The sequence below is a fragment of the Natator depressus genome, chromosome 3 (assembly GCF_965152275.1).
Source record: "Natator depressus isolate rNatDep1 chromosome 3, rNatDep2.hap1, whole genome shotgun sequence".
Classification (NCBI taxonomy): Eukaryota; Metazoa; Chordata; order Testudines; family Cheloniidae; genus Natator; species Natator depressus.
In genome coordinates, this window is record NC_134236.1 from 41,106,880 (window position 1) to 41,120,699 (window position 13,820).

General features: G+C 40.7%; 1 protein-coding gene across 1 annotated transcript in view; it reads right to left on the reverse strand.

Moving 5' to 3' along the window:
- Positions 1-13,820, reverse strand: part of ERICH1 (glutamate rich 1) — a 141,381-nt gene that overhangs the window by 10,757 nt on the left and 116,804 nt on the right. The gene's annotated exons all lie outside the window — the stretch shown is intronic.

Consider the following 13,820-nt stretch of genomic DNA (forward strand, 5'->3'; position numbering starts at 1 on the left):
GCCTTAATTGATTCTAGCAGCTTCTTGATTGGCTGCAGGTGTTCTAATCAGCCTGTCTGCCTTAATTGTTTCCAGAAAGTTCCTGATTGTTCTGGAACCTTCTCTATTACCTTACCCAGGGAAAAGGGACCTACTTAACCTGGGGCTAATATATCTGCCTTCTATCACTCTCCTGTAGCCATCTGGCCCGACCCTGTCACACCACCTTATAGTTCATTCTTCCAGCCCATACTACTTTAACTTACAGGCAAGAATACTGTGGGAGACCATATCAAAAGCTTAGCTAAAGTCAAGGAATAACATGTCCACTGCTTTCCCCTCATCCACATAGCCAGTTATCTCATCATAGAAGGCAATTAGGTTAATCAGGCATGACTTGCCCTTGGTGAATCCATGCTGACTGTCCTGATCACTTTCCTCTCCTCGAAGTGCTTCAAAATTGATTCCTTGAGGACCTGCTCCATGATTTTTCCAGGGACTGAGGTGAGGCTGACTGGCCTGTAGTTCCCTGGATCCTCCTCCTTCTCTTTTTTAAAGATGGGCAGTACATTAACCTTTTTCCAGTCATCTGGGACCTCCCCCAATCACCATGAGTTTTCAAAGATAATGGCCAATGGTTCTACAATCACATCTGCCAACTCCTTTAGCACCCTTGGATGCAGTGCATCCGGCCCCATGGACTGTGCTTGTCCAGCTTTTCTAAATAGTCCTGAACCACTTCCTTCCTCCACAGAGGGCTGGTCACCTCCTCCCCATACTGTGCTGCCCAGTGCAGTAGTCTGGGAGCTGACCTTGTTCATGAAGACAGAGGCAAAAAAAGCATTGAGTACATTAGCTTTTTCCACATTCCACATTCCTACATTGTAGATTACGTATGGGTCTTTTCTTTTCCATTCTGTGTTCTTATTTAAATATCCTAATCCCTTAACAAGGCATCTATTATTTTTGGAATGGCCTTGTGCCAGCACAGTTGTTGGCTATTTAACTTGATTAGATAGGTATTCTTAAGTATAATCTCAAGTAAAGGTACATTAGTTATGCTGTACACATTACGGCTGAACACTGGAAGATTCTCACATCAACTTAAACACAGGGTAAAACAACCCATGAGGTAACTAAATCATAGAAAATATTTTAATTAAAAAGTGAAACATTTGTACAATGTTTATTTTTTCATTAGGCAGTCTTTATTCTGATTGACTGCTGAGGCCTCCTCACTGTGAGGTGAGGTGGAAATGATATAAAGAATTTAAATACCTTTGTGGAGTGAAAGTGTAACACAAGAGGAGGAACAGTGAAAATCCACACTTCTGACAGCCACAGGATGTGGGGATTTGGGATTTCTCCTAAGATTTTGCTGTATTCTCCAGGATAAAGGCCTAAAAAAAGTTTCTAGCCCTTTTGATTGCAAAGATGCCACTGTTCTATCATTTTGCTGTGTCAAATGATTTCAACATGGCTACAAGCCATCATGTGGACCCATGTTCATTTTTCTTGTGTGCAGAATGACAACCAGACTAAGCACAAATGTTATAGTGGTAAATGCAGTCCTTGTGACCTTCACTCACATTCACCTTCCTCTGCTCCCACTTTCTCCCCTAAGCTCAACCAAACTCTCCTATCTTTCTTCCTCTACTTTCACTCTTCAAACATGATTTCCCCTTTATTCACCCCTTATTTAGGGCTTGTTCACAAGGTGGAAAAAGCCCAAAATAGTTGGTGTGAAACAGCTAGTGCTGAATAACCCAAACAGCAAAAAGCACTGTAAATATATGTTTATACTGGAGGTGTAAATTCCAAAGACACAATATGCTAAAAATAGAAACGTAGCCATGGTGGCATTAGCTGTGAGAAGGGCTAGCCACCTGAGTACATAGCTATGGTCTTTGAAAGGCCCCTAGATCTTCACTAACTCCCAAGCATGGGCTCTGCTTGGTGAGTTTCATGCAGAGTGGGAACCTAAGATTGTGATCTAGACTCCCCTCCACCTCAATGCTTTGAGACTGCACTGCAGGGATACTTCCTTCAGAGAATTTCATACTCTCATTCCTTTTAAAAGACTGTTAATTTTGCAGTCTAAACACAATTTCAATGTCAGTCAAGGTACCTGCTTCACTGTTGACAATGCCTTTAGCCAAGCAATGGTTTCAATTTTGCATTTCACCTATGGATTTTGTTGTTGTTGCAGTGCAGTAACTATAAAAACCGACTGATGCTTTCTGATGACTTGATCAACCAGTTCAGCTCAAGCCAGCTCTGAAATCCAGACCCGAGAAGCATGAGCTTCTTCCCATCTGAGCCAATGATAGACATTAAGCTACTGTGTGATTCATGGTATTGTTCCTTGGCTCATGCAACTTCATGGAGTCAAGATGAATCCATGGGCCAAGTTGGAAGGCACAGTGCTGAAAGTGTTAGCCAAAAGTTGCCCTTCATTAACCTGCTAGCAGTTCAGTTTTACAAAAGTTTCATTCCTTACACTTTCTATGATACAGTGTAAGGATCAAGCTATTTCTAACATCTGCAGTACTAAACGCCTTTATCCTACAGAGGTAATTCAGTTGCTGAGCTGAAAGTAAGTGCACATTTTCAGGAAGCTATTGAAACTTCCCTGAGTTTGTCTGGCACCATACAAGATGAAGCACCATACCCAGACAAAGGTTAACCCAATCAAGAGTGGCAGCAATACAGACGTACTGGGCCACTAATCTGAATGTGGTACTGTGAAACAGGTGCATAGACCACCTTGCTAAACGGTTGCTAGTTGTCATAGAAAAGCAAGGCACAGCAACAAACATAGAGGGCACTAGAAATGGAAGGTGCACTTCGTGCAGATGGGCAGCAGTTTCTATAAAAAAGGTCACTGAAAGCTTATGTTTGTGCATCTTACCAATTGCAGCACAATGGTGAACTGCATTGCACTGATAAAGCTGTCCATCTGTAATGTATGCCCTGAAGGGGTCTCTGCCCCCAAAATAAAAGGGAGTTTTACAGCTGTTTTCCTGATGCAGAGTATTCTTGGGTCCAGAGTCAGACCCAAGTCATTCCTCAGGGTATACAGTGAGTATACATTCCTCATGCCTCAGGGTATACAGTGAGTGAATGCTCAGTTATGATGATTCTTATTCACATGCACAGTGTTGAACTGACTGCCAGATTTAGGAATGGGAATTAATATTCCTGAGGGGCACATTGGCAGCTTTTGAAGCACTGGGCATTGCAAGCCCATGGTTCTCTGACTAGGATAATATCCAGGTCCATGGATTTGGATATTGCCCAGAGAAAAGAAAGAAAAGGAACTGACTATAAGATGCCTTTCTCCAGTGGGCTTTTGGATGGTCTGCTTGATCATAGACAATTTTCATTCAAAATGTTTTTCTCTCAGTTCTCGAAAAAGGAAGAGTGACAAAGATTGACTTGATTAGGGTTTGTTACAGCTTATAGCTTTTGTAGGCTTATAGGTTTCATAGTTTCTTTTCTGATTAGCTCCCAGCAAAGGAAATGCTCTTGAAGAGTTTGAAAAGCCATCCTCCCCAACGAGATGAGTCAGGGCCCTATCCCCTTCCATAGGATTTAAGTAAAAGCAATTTCTAGGGTAGCCAGGATACCCCTGATTAAAAGCAGGGTTAGAGGATTAACTTAGATAGCTTGTGCACATAAGCCAAACTAAGTAGCTAACCAGATTTGAAGACAGGAAGGAACCCTCGCAGGCCATATTGGCAGACTTTTTTTTTTTTTTTTTTACCTTCCAATGGAGGCCTGAGCCAAAGAAACTGTTAGAATCCCACAAATCACTTTGTGAGGATCAGCATAAGGGGAACTCATTCTTTCCTATCTTCACATGTGGGTCATTTACACACAGACCACAATAGGCCAAATCCTATTCTAATTCTATTATGTTAATGCGACTTTTGAGAGCAGCAGAAACTGGCTCATGGTCATCATCCACATCGAGAAAACCAATCATTATGTAGCTATAAAAATCATGTCCCTCTGTTTCCTTTATTTTACTGTGTATGGTGCAAAATATTTCAATTCTCCCTTCCCCCTTAAAACTAAACAAATCTAATTGTGGCCCTTACAGTAGGAAGGATGGGATACTTCAAGTTACATTTTGTTTTAAATTCCCTTTCCTGTCATGTTTAGTTCCTGTTTTAATTGGTCCTGCTGTGATTGTGCTTGTTACTGTGCTACTATGCAACTGTTTTTCCTTTGTTTTTCCATAGTGAAGCTTCAGGGCCAGATTGTGACGCAGCCTGAACTGGGGGGAGTTGGTTGGGTGAGGAGGCACTGCACTGACATGGGAACCCCAACAGGAATTCTGTCTAACTTAGAAATCCTCCTGGGAGTCTGCCTGTGTTCCCCTCTGGACTAGGGCAGCTTTGGGCAGAGGGTAATTGGGGCTTTTGCCCTCACACCAGACACCCTTTCAGCTGCCTAGCACCAGCTGAGAGAAGAAATAATGCTGCCTATCATGACTGTGCCTGGCCCATGATGCCACCTCTTCAGGGCTGGGAACAATTTGGTCCTCACTGAGCAATTTCAGTAGCTAAGAGCCCCTATCACCGTGGTGAAAAGCACTTGTTCCCTAACAATAGCACTGAGTGCAGAAAATGTTACTTTGTACTAGCAGTCACAGCTAACATTTTGCTTTTGTACTTTGGAAATCTGCCATAATGCACTCATGAAGTTATCACACACAACTGCTTTGTCATGCCCTGAAAGACTGTCGTAGTATAAAAACTGTCAATGTTGATTCTCAGGCTAATTTCTGGATCTCACTTTTTTATCATTAATCCGTACTTAATGTGCAGTTCAAAGGTCCTTCCCTCCCCTATTAGCTGAATGTAACAGAACAGATAATGTACAGACTAGACACATTCATCTGATCATCTTGTTGAACACTGCAAACATTAGAAACAAACACTCTCCCTTACTGGTGGCAGAGTTAATGATATGGATCACATCTTGCAAAGAAAGAAAATGAATATGAATTTTCCTTTGGTGCTTGGAAGCGTGGAACCTTTCTGAATAAACACTCTTAACTAACACAAACCATTCCCTGCAGAGCAGCAAATTTAAAATAAACACATGAGATGTAATTGAAAGGTGGTTTGTTGTAAACAGTTTTCAATTATTCTTCTTTCTGTGTAACTGCATTTTTAAAATATGTTCCACTCATAGAAAATATTTTGGATAGTAGTATACTATGACCATCAATATGGGCTAGTTCTTAGACTTTTGTAAGGTTTTTGACTTAGTAACACACATGACATTCCAATTAAAAATATGGCACTATATAATATCAATAAAGAACTGGTTAAACGGATTAAGAACTGATTAACAGATCTCAAAAAATTTGTATCAATAGAAAATCATCATCAAATGAAGGTGTTTTTAGGAGGGTTCCACAGAGATTGATGTTAAGCTGATGCTATTCAATATGTTCATCACTGATCTGGAAGTAAATATAAATTTAGTGCTGATAAAATTTGGAGATGACACAAAGATTGGCAGAATGGCAAATGACGACGACAAGGCAGTCATACAGAGCAGTCTGGATTGCTTGTTAAACTCGGCCCACTGAAACAAAATACATTTTAATACAGGCTAATGCAAAGGTATACATCCATGAACAAAGAATATAGGCCATACCCACAGAATGGGAGACTGTCTCCTGGAAAGCAGTGACTGAAAAGGATTGAGGGGTCATAGTGGACAAGCATCCCATTATGAGCTTCCAGTGCGATGCTGTGCCAGAAAATGTTAATGCAATCTTTGGATGTATAAACAGGGAGCTGTACATGGCAATACTGCACACAGCTATGGTGTCCATATTTTGAAAAAGATACTGAAAAATTGTTAGGGTGCACAAAAGATCCACAAAAATGATTCACGGGCTGGAGACTCACAGTGAGACACTTAAAGAGCTCCATCTATTTAGTTTACCAAAAAGAAGACTGAGAGGTGACTTGATTACAGTGTTTAAGGACCTTCACAGGGAGAAAATACTGGGTACTAAAGGGCTCTGTAATCTAGCTGAGAAAGGCATTATAAAACCAGCAGCTGGAAGTTGAAGCCAGGAAAACTCAAAGTAGAAACTAATTCTAACTGATAGGTCTGAAAATGTAACTGTAAACAGAGAATGGTCATTGAGTGGGTATGTTTCCAGTGGGGTCCTGCAGGAATTGGTTTTTGGTCCTATGCTATTTAACATCTTTATCAATGAGTTGGAAGAAAACCTACAGTTATCACTGAGAGTTTGCAAATGACATAAAAACTGGGAAAGTGGTAAATAATGAAGAAAACAGGCCATTGATTCAGAGAGATCTGGATCACTTGGTAAACTGGGTGCAAGCAAACAATATGCATTTTAATTAAGCTAAATGTAAATGTATACATCTGGGAATGAAGAGTATAGGCCAGACTTACAGAATGGGGGGCTCTACCTTGAGAAGCAGTGACTCTGAAAAAGATTTGGGGATCATGATGGATAATCAATCAGTTGAACATGAGCTCCCAGCGTGACACAGTGGCCAAAAGAGCTAACGCCATCCTGGGATGCATAAATAGGGGAATCTTGGAGTAGCAGAACAGTTATTTTACCTCTGTATTTGGCACTGGTGCGACCACTGCTGAAATATTGTGTCCAGTTCTGGTGTTCTCAATTCAGGAAGGATGTTGATAAATTGGAGATGGTTCCGAGAAGAGCCATGAGAATGATTAAAGAATTAGAAAACGTGGCTTTTTGTGATAGATTCAAGGAGCTCAATCTATTTAGCTTAACAAAGAGAAGGTTAAGGGGTGATTTGATTACAATCTATACCTATTTATCCCTTGGTAGTTTGTTCCAATGGCTAATCACCCTCCTTGCTAAAAATGTGCCTAATTTCATAGATTCTCAGGCCATAAGGGACCATTGCGATCTGGTGTCCTATAGAATGGTGTCCCAAAATGATTCCTAGAGCAGATCTTTTAGAAAAACATCCAATCTTGATTTAAAAAGTCAGTGATAGAGAATCCATCATGATCCTTGGTAAACTGTTTCAGTGGTTAATTACTCTCACTGTTAAAAATATATGCCTTATTTCCAGTCTGAATTTGTCTAGCTTCAACTTCCAGCTATTTGATCGAGTTATATCTTTCTCTGCTAGATGGAAGACCCTGTTATTAAATATTTGTTTCCCATGGTGGATGCTTCATTTCTTGATGTCTTCAAATCAAGACTGGATGCCTTTCTGGAAGATATCCATTAGCCAAACACAAGGTATTGGGCTCAGTACAGGAGTAAATGGATGACATTTAATGTGATATACAGGAGGCCAAACTAGATGATTTATTGATCCCTTTTGGCTTTAAACTCTATGAAGCTATCCACTTACTGAATGAACATGGAGTGGGAGTCTTTTTGCATGCCTGTGGCCATCTAGATAACACTGTGACTCATGGAAGAGGCTAAACACATCTAGAGATAATAATATATCAGAATCCCTCAAGAAGAATCCATCTTTTTTCCAATGCCTACCAATTTAGAAGTTTAAGATTATTTTATTTGATGCACATACATGTTACACTGGGTTAATGTGAAAGGGTTAAGCACAAAAGGTAATGAAACACTGTGCCACGTATTTAGTTTAATGTGGCTGGAAAAATCAATACACTTGGGTCTGTCAGTTAGCAATCTCACATTTAATTGAACAACATGTCAAGTATTTTAATCTGTTTACCAGTGTAAACAGAATCTACACTAATGCTAATAAGCCAGAATACTTTTCCTGAATTGCAATTGGATTTGAACATGACCTTCATTTTAGGACCTTCAGCATGATCAGATATAGATCAAACAGCTATCATTATGTCTACAGAATTTGGTGACAACCTCTGTTATTCAATTATATATTCACTTATTGATTCACTTTCTAAACTCAAATAAAGGGTAATCAGTTAAATATTTCTACTGATGGTTACTTCATGGGTGTGCATTTGTATTCACTTCCATTTTATTATTGTCACTGGGAGAGGGCATAAATGAGACAGCAGTCTATTATTGAAGCCGTTTGATAAACAGTTGGAGCCAGATTGTGTCTGCCCCTTGCACAGAGGGGGACTGAGGAGAAGGGCATAAAGAAGTATTCCTTCTTGCATCTTTTGGGCCAGGACTAGGAATAATTGCAGCCCCTGCACTCTCCTGAGACTGGACTACTTCCTCTTAGCTCCCCCTGGGATACTAGTTATGCAAAAGGGGGCAGAAAGGGGGAAGGAGAAGGTGGGCCCATGGACCCAACTCTCATCAGAAGATCTTACCAGTAACATAGGGAGAGCATGCAGCACCATCTTAAGGATTGGTGAAGTGGGCATGCTCCTCCTGGGTGCTTTGAATCACAGGAAGGCACATTCTGGCTTGAAGCTCTCCCTGATAAGGTGCAGCTGGGGGTATTGTCCCCCAAGTGACTAGCACCTATCAACCAAAATCTGGTCAAAGCAAAACAAGTGTTTTCACAAAGGAGAGAGGTAAATAGCAGGGTCCCCCAGGGATCTGTACTGGGACCTGTGCTGTTCAACAAATTAAAAAATGATCTAGAAAATGGGGTAAACAGTGAGGTGGCAAAGTCTGCATATGATACAAAATTACTTGAGGTAGTTAAGTCCAAACCTGATTGTGAAGAGTTACAAAGGAATCTCACTAAACTGAGTGACAAAATGGCAGAGACAAAATATCGACAAGTGCAAAGTAATGCATATTGGAAAACATGATCCCAACTATACATACAAAATGATGGGGTCTAAATTAGATGTTACTGCTCAAGAAAGAGTTTTTGGAGTCCTTGTAGAGTCCTGACTGTGAGGATTTACAATTTTAGCAAACATTTTTATAGTTACAGAGCAAATATTTAAACATTACCTTGTGTCATAAATATAAAGGGAAGGGTAAACCCCTTTAAAATCCCTCCTGGCCAGAGGAAAAATCCTCTCACCCGTAAAGGGTTAAGAAGCTAAAGGTAACCTCGCTGGCACCTGACCAAAATGACCAATGAGGAGACAAGATACTTTCAAAAGCTGGGAGGAGGGAGAAAAACAAAGGGTCTGTGTCTGTCTGTATGCTGCTTTTGCCGGGGATAGACCAGGAATGGAGTCTTAGAACTTTAGTAAGTAATCTAGCTAGGTATGTGTTAGATTATGATTTCTTTAAATGGCTGAGAAAAGAACTGTGCTGAATAGAATGACTATCCCTGCCTGTGTGTCTTTTTTGTAACTTAAGGTTTTGCCTAGAGGGATTCTCTATGTTTTGAATCTAATTACCCTGTAAGGTATCTAACATCCTGATTTTACAGAGGTGATTCCTTTACTTCTATTAAAAGTCTTCTTGTAAGAAAACTGAATGCTTTTTCATTGTTCTCAGATCCAAGGGTTTGGGTCTGTGGTCACCTATGCAAATTGGTGAGGATTTTTACCAAACCTTGTCCAGGAAGTGGGGTGCGAAGGTTAGGAGGATTTTGGGGGGAAAGACGTGTCCAAACTATGTTTCCCAGTAAGCCCAGTTAGAGTTTGGTGGTGGCAGTGGAGATCCAGGGACAAAGGATAAAAGTAATTTGTACCTTGGGGAAGTTTTAACCTAAGCTGGTGAAAGTAAGCTTAGGAGGTTTTCATGCAGGTCCCCACATCTGTACCCTAGAGTTCAGAGTGGGGGAGGAACCTTGACACCTTGTAACATGGAATACAGATATTATAAGTAGGATTAATACATGCAGCATCCTACATAAAGCATTCCATAATGTCTAAACACATTCTTATAACTCTATTATCTGTTTTAACAATACTAACACACAAGTAAGTCAGACTGGTTTGCAGCTATGGATCTATCAGTGTTCAGTAAGGCCTGGGGCCTTGATATGAACTGGCATGGGATCTGCCAGCTTCACACACCCAACTTGAATACTGCGTGAAGTTCCCCATCTCAGGGGAAAAAAAAGAAAAGAAAAAAAAAAAGGTACATAAAATTAACAGAAGGTAAAACTTCCATATGAGGAGAGATTATAAAGACTGGGCCTATTTAGCTTAGAAGAGAGACGACTAAAGGTGGATATGATAGAGGTGTAAAAATCACGAATGGTACGCAGAAAGTGAATAGCTAAGTGCTATTTACCCTTCACATAATACAAGAACTAGGAAATCACATGATGAAATCATTAGGCAGCAGGTTTAATTTAAACATAAGGAAGTACTTTTCGTAGAAGTGGATCTCTTTGTCACGGGATGTTGTTGAGGCTCAAAGTATGACAGGGTTCAAAAAAGAATTAGATAAGTTTATGGGGATAGGTCCAGGAATGGCTATTAGCCAAGACAGTCACGGATGCAACCCCATGCTCCAGGTCTCCCTAAACCTCCAACTGCCAAAAGGTACGGGTCACTTGAAATTGTCCTGTTTTGTTCATTCCCTCTGAAGCATCTGGCACCAGCCATTGTTGGAACACAGGATACTGGGCTAGATGGACCATTGGTCTGACCCAGTATGGCCGTTCTTATGTCCATAGATTTCAGGACTGGAAGGATCTGCCTGGGTCATTAAATCCAGTCCCAGTAGCCATCTAGGAGTTCATGTGTTCTACTTCTCCAAGGGTCAAATCCAATTTTCTCTTAAGTACATCTACTGATGGTGCCTCAACACCTTCCCTAAGTAGATAAGTCTATCGTGTGGCTGACCTTGCTGTAGGAACTTTTTCTCCTAATATCTAGCTTGAAGTTTAATTTATGCAGGTTCATACCACTAAACCATTTACGGTCTCCTTTGGCTAGCCTGCATAATTCTTCCTTTTCTTTTAGCTTCTGTCACATACCCTCTTTGAGAGTCCTTTTCTGTACAATCAACTTATCTGATTCCTTCAGTCTCACATTCATGTCCTACAACCCTTTATTTTTGTAGCCTTTGTTTCGACTCCAAGCAAACAATGCTTATTCTATATAATTCGGATGCAGTGCTGTAGTTATACAATGTGTTCTTAGTAAGGCTGAGTAAAAGAGAAATTGTCACTTGATTGGTCTTAAAAAAGTATAGATTCCATACAAAAAAACGGAAATGAGAATATTAAGGTAACACATTTAAGCACTAAAGTCACGAAATGCCAATGTTTAAAGATATATGTATAATCCTGACACCTCGAGTCTATTCATTAAAATGCAATTGCATTACATGATCACATACTATTTCTCAAATAATAGAATACATCTCACACATTTTTTTCTGTAACTTTAGACACACACACACACACGCCCCATCTTATACAATTTTCCACACTTTTTAAATGTATAGTAGTTTCCACTGTCATCAAGGTTTAGTATAACATATACGTATTGGCTTAGACATCTGATTTTTTTCCCTCCATAAGGAAAATATTGTCATCATTTATATATTATACTTGCCCTATTCAATCAGAATTGCTTAGGTGCAATGCAGAAGATAAAGCAGTTTACGACACTAAAATTAGCTGCACACAACATATTCAGTACAAACTGCATTAGGTACAGGTCAGGGCTGAAGTAATTAACTACAACGCTTATTTAGCTACACCCAGTGGCCCATTGTAAAAATGTCAGCAAACTTTGACTACTATTCTGTTATACTTCGTGTGTAGCATGTTATACAAGTAGTTTGCTGTGAAATTTTTGTACTCCTTTCCTAGAATTTTTTATGATGTAAAAGATGCTACATGTGTAGTTAAGTGTTTCACAATTTTGGTATATACTTTTATCTGAGAAACTGAAATTGTATGTGATCATGTCATGAAAGATTACATCATAATGCATACATACAAAGGGGTAGAGTTCAGGCTTCATGGACAACTTTGCATTTTCTGACTTCTGAGTGTTTAACCCATGCATGCAACCATAGGGCTAGATTGTGGCTTTTATTCCACATCTCTGCATAGAGGTGATTGGTGCAGAGGCCCCCTGTCACAGGAGAAAACTAGAAAGATTATGCTGCAGTCTCTCCAGGTCTGTCCTTGTGCATAGAGGCCTGGGGTGGGGACTGCAATCTATTCAATCTTTGGCCCATCCTCCTCCTTGCCCCTGAACTTCCCAGAGCGCTATTGTGAGCAGGGCTGACTGGAGGAGAACAACTATGTTTAGAACGATTCCTCACTGGAACAAAACCAAACCTTTTAAATGTTTACACAAAAACACAACGGGGCTCAAATGTCTGTTTTTGGACAGAAGAAGAGGTTACTCACCTTATGTAGTCAAGTAGAGGGGTATCCATGTTAGTCTGGATCAGTAAAAGCAGCAGAGAGTCCTGTGGCACCTTACAGACTAACAGCAATAATAGCTGTTAATCTATAAGGTGCCACAGGACTCTGTCACCTTATGTAGTAACTGTGGTTCTTCGAAATGTGTGTCCCTATGGGTGCTCCACTGTAGATGTATTCACGTCCCTGCACCTTAGATCAGAGATTTTAGGTAGCAGTGTCTGTTTGGCCTGCACATGTGCTCTCTGTGTCGCAGGCTCTGCTGCTATATATTGCTGTGCGGGTGAACCACCCTTAGGTCTTTCACCACCACATAGCTGATTGATAAGAGCTTTGAAGCACAGGCGAGGAGGGTGGGTAGTGGAACACCCACAAGGACACACATCTCGAAGAACCACAGTTACTGCACAAGGTGAGTAACCTCTACCTCCTCTTCTTCTTCAAATAATGTCCTCATGGGTGCTTCACTCTAGGTGACTCTACAGCACTACCTCTAATGGATGGGGTGGGGCTTTGGAGTTGAGTCCAATACTGAAGACAGTACAGTCGAGCTAAATATAGCATCAGATGCCGAGTCATGGGTGACTGCATAATGTTCAGAAAATGTATGAGTAGATGCCCGAGTCACTGCTCTGCATATTTCTATGATCAGAACGTTATTGAGGAAAGCTATGGAAGTGGAGAAAAATCTTGCAGAGTGAGTTCGAGCTCCAGAAGGAGGTTGAAGGTCATGCATGTGATAGCAGTGGATAATGCAGTTCAATATCCACCTAAAGAGAGTCTTTGCTTAGAGACCAGGTACCTTTAATCTGTCTGTGATGGAGAGGAATAGTTTTGGAGATTTTCTAAAAGGTTTGGTCCTTTCCTAAAAGAATGCTAATGGTCTCCAGACGTTGAGTGTGTGCAGTGTTGCCTCCCCACTTTTATCCCTGTGAGGTTTGGGAAAGTAAGCTGGGAAGTGGATAAGCTGATTGATGTGGAAGGCTGAAGGTATTTTTGGTAGGCATTTGGGGTGCGGTCATAATATGACCTTGAGAAAATTGTAAGGGTTGGGGGCTCCATTAGGGCTCCTAGCTCTCTCATTCTCTGATCAAACGTGATGGTTTTCATAAAGAGGTATAGAAGCAAGCAAGTGGCCATAGGCTCAATGGAATCTTTGTAAGACTGTTTAAGACAAAGATAAGGTCCCATGCTGGTGTACGGTCTCTGGTTTGAGGGTAGAGGTTACTCAGACCTTTAAGAAACCTTTTCATCGTAGGATGAGAAAACACAAAATGTCCGTCTGTCTTCTGATGGAAGGTGGATATGGCTGAGATGTACTTTTACTGAGCTTAGAGATAGACCTGATTTCTTTAATTGTAAGATGTAATATAGCACAATCAGTAGAGAGGATGCAGATGTAGCCTGTCTTGCATCAGACCAGAGTTGGAATCTCTTCCATTTTTGAATGTATGTATGACAAGTAGTTATTTTCCTCCTGTGTAACAGTACCTCCTTCACATCCCCAGAGCAGTTCATTTCTAAGGTTTGGAACCATCGAGGAGCCATGCTTTGAGTCGGAGAACTTGTAGATTGGGA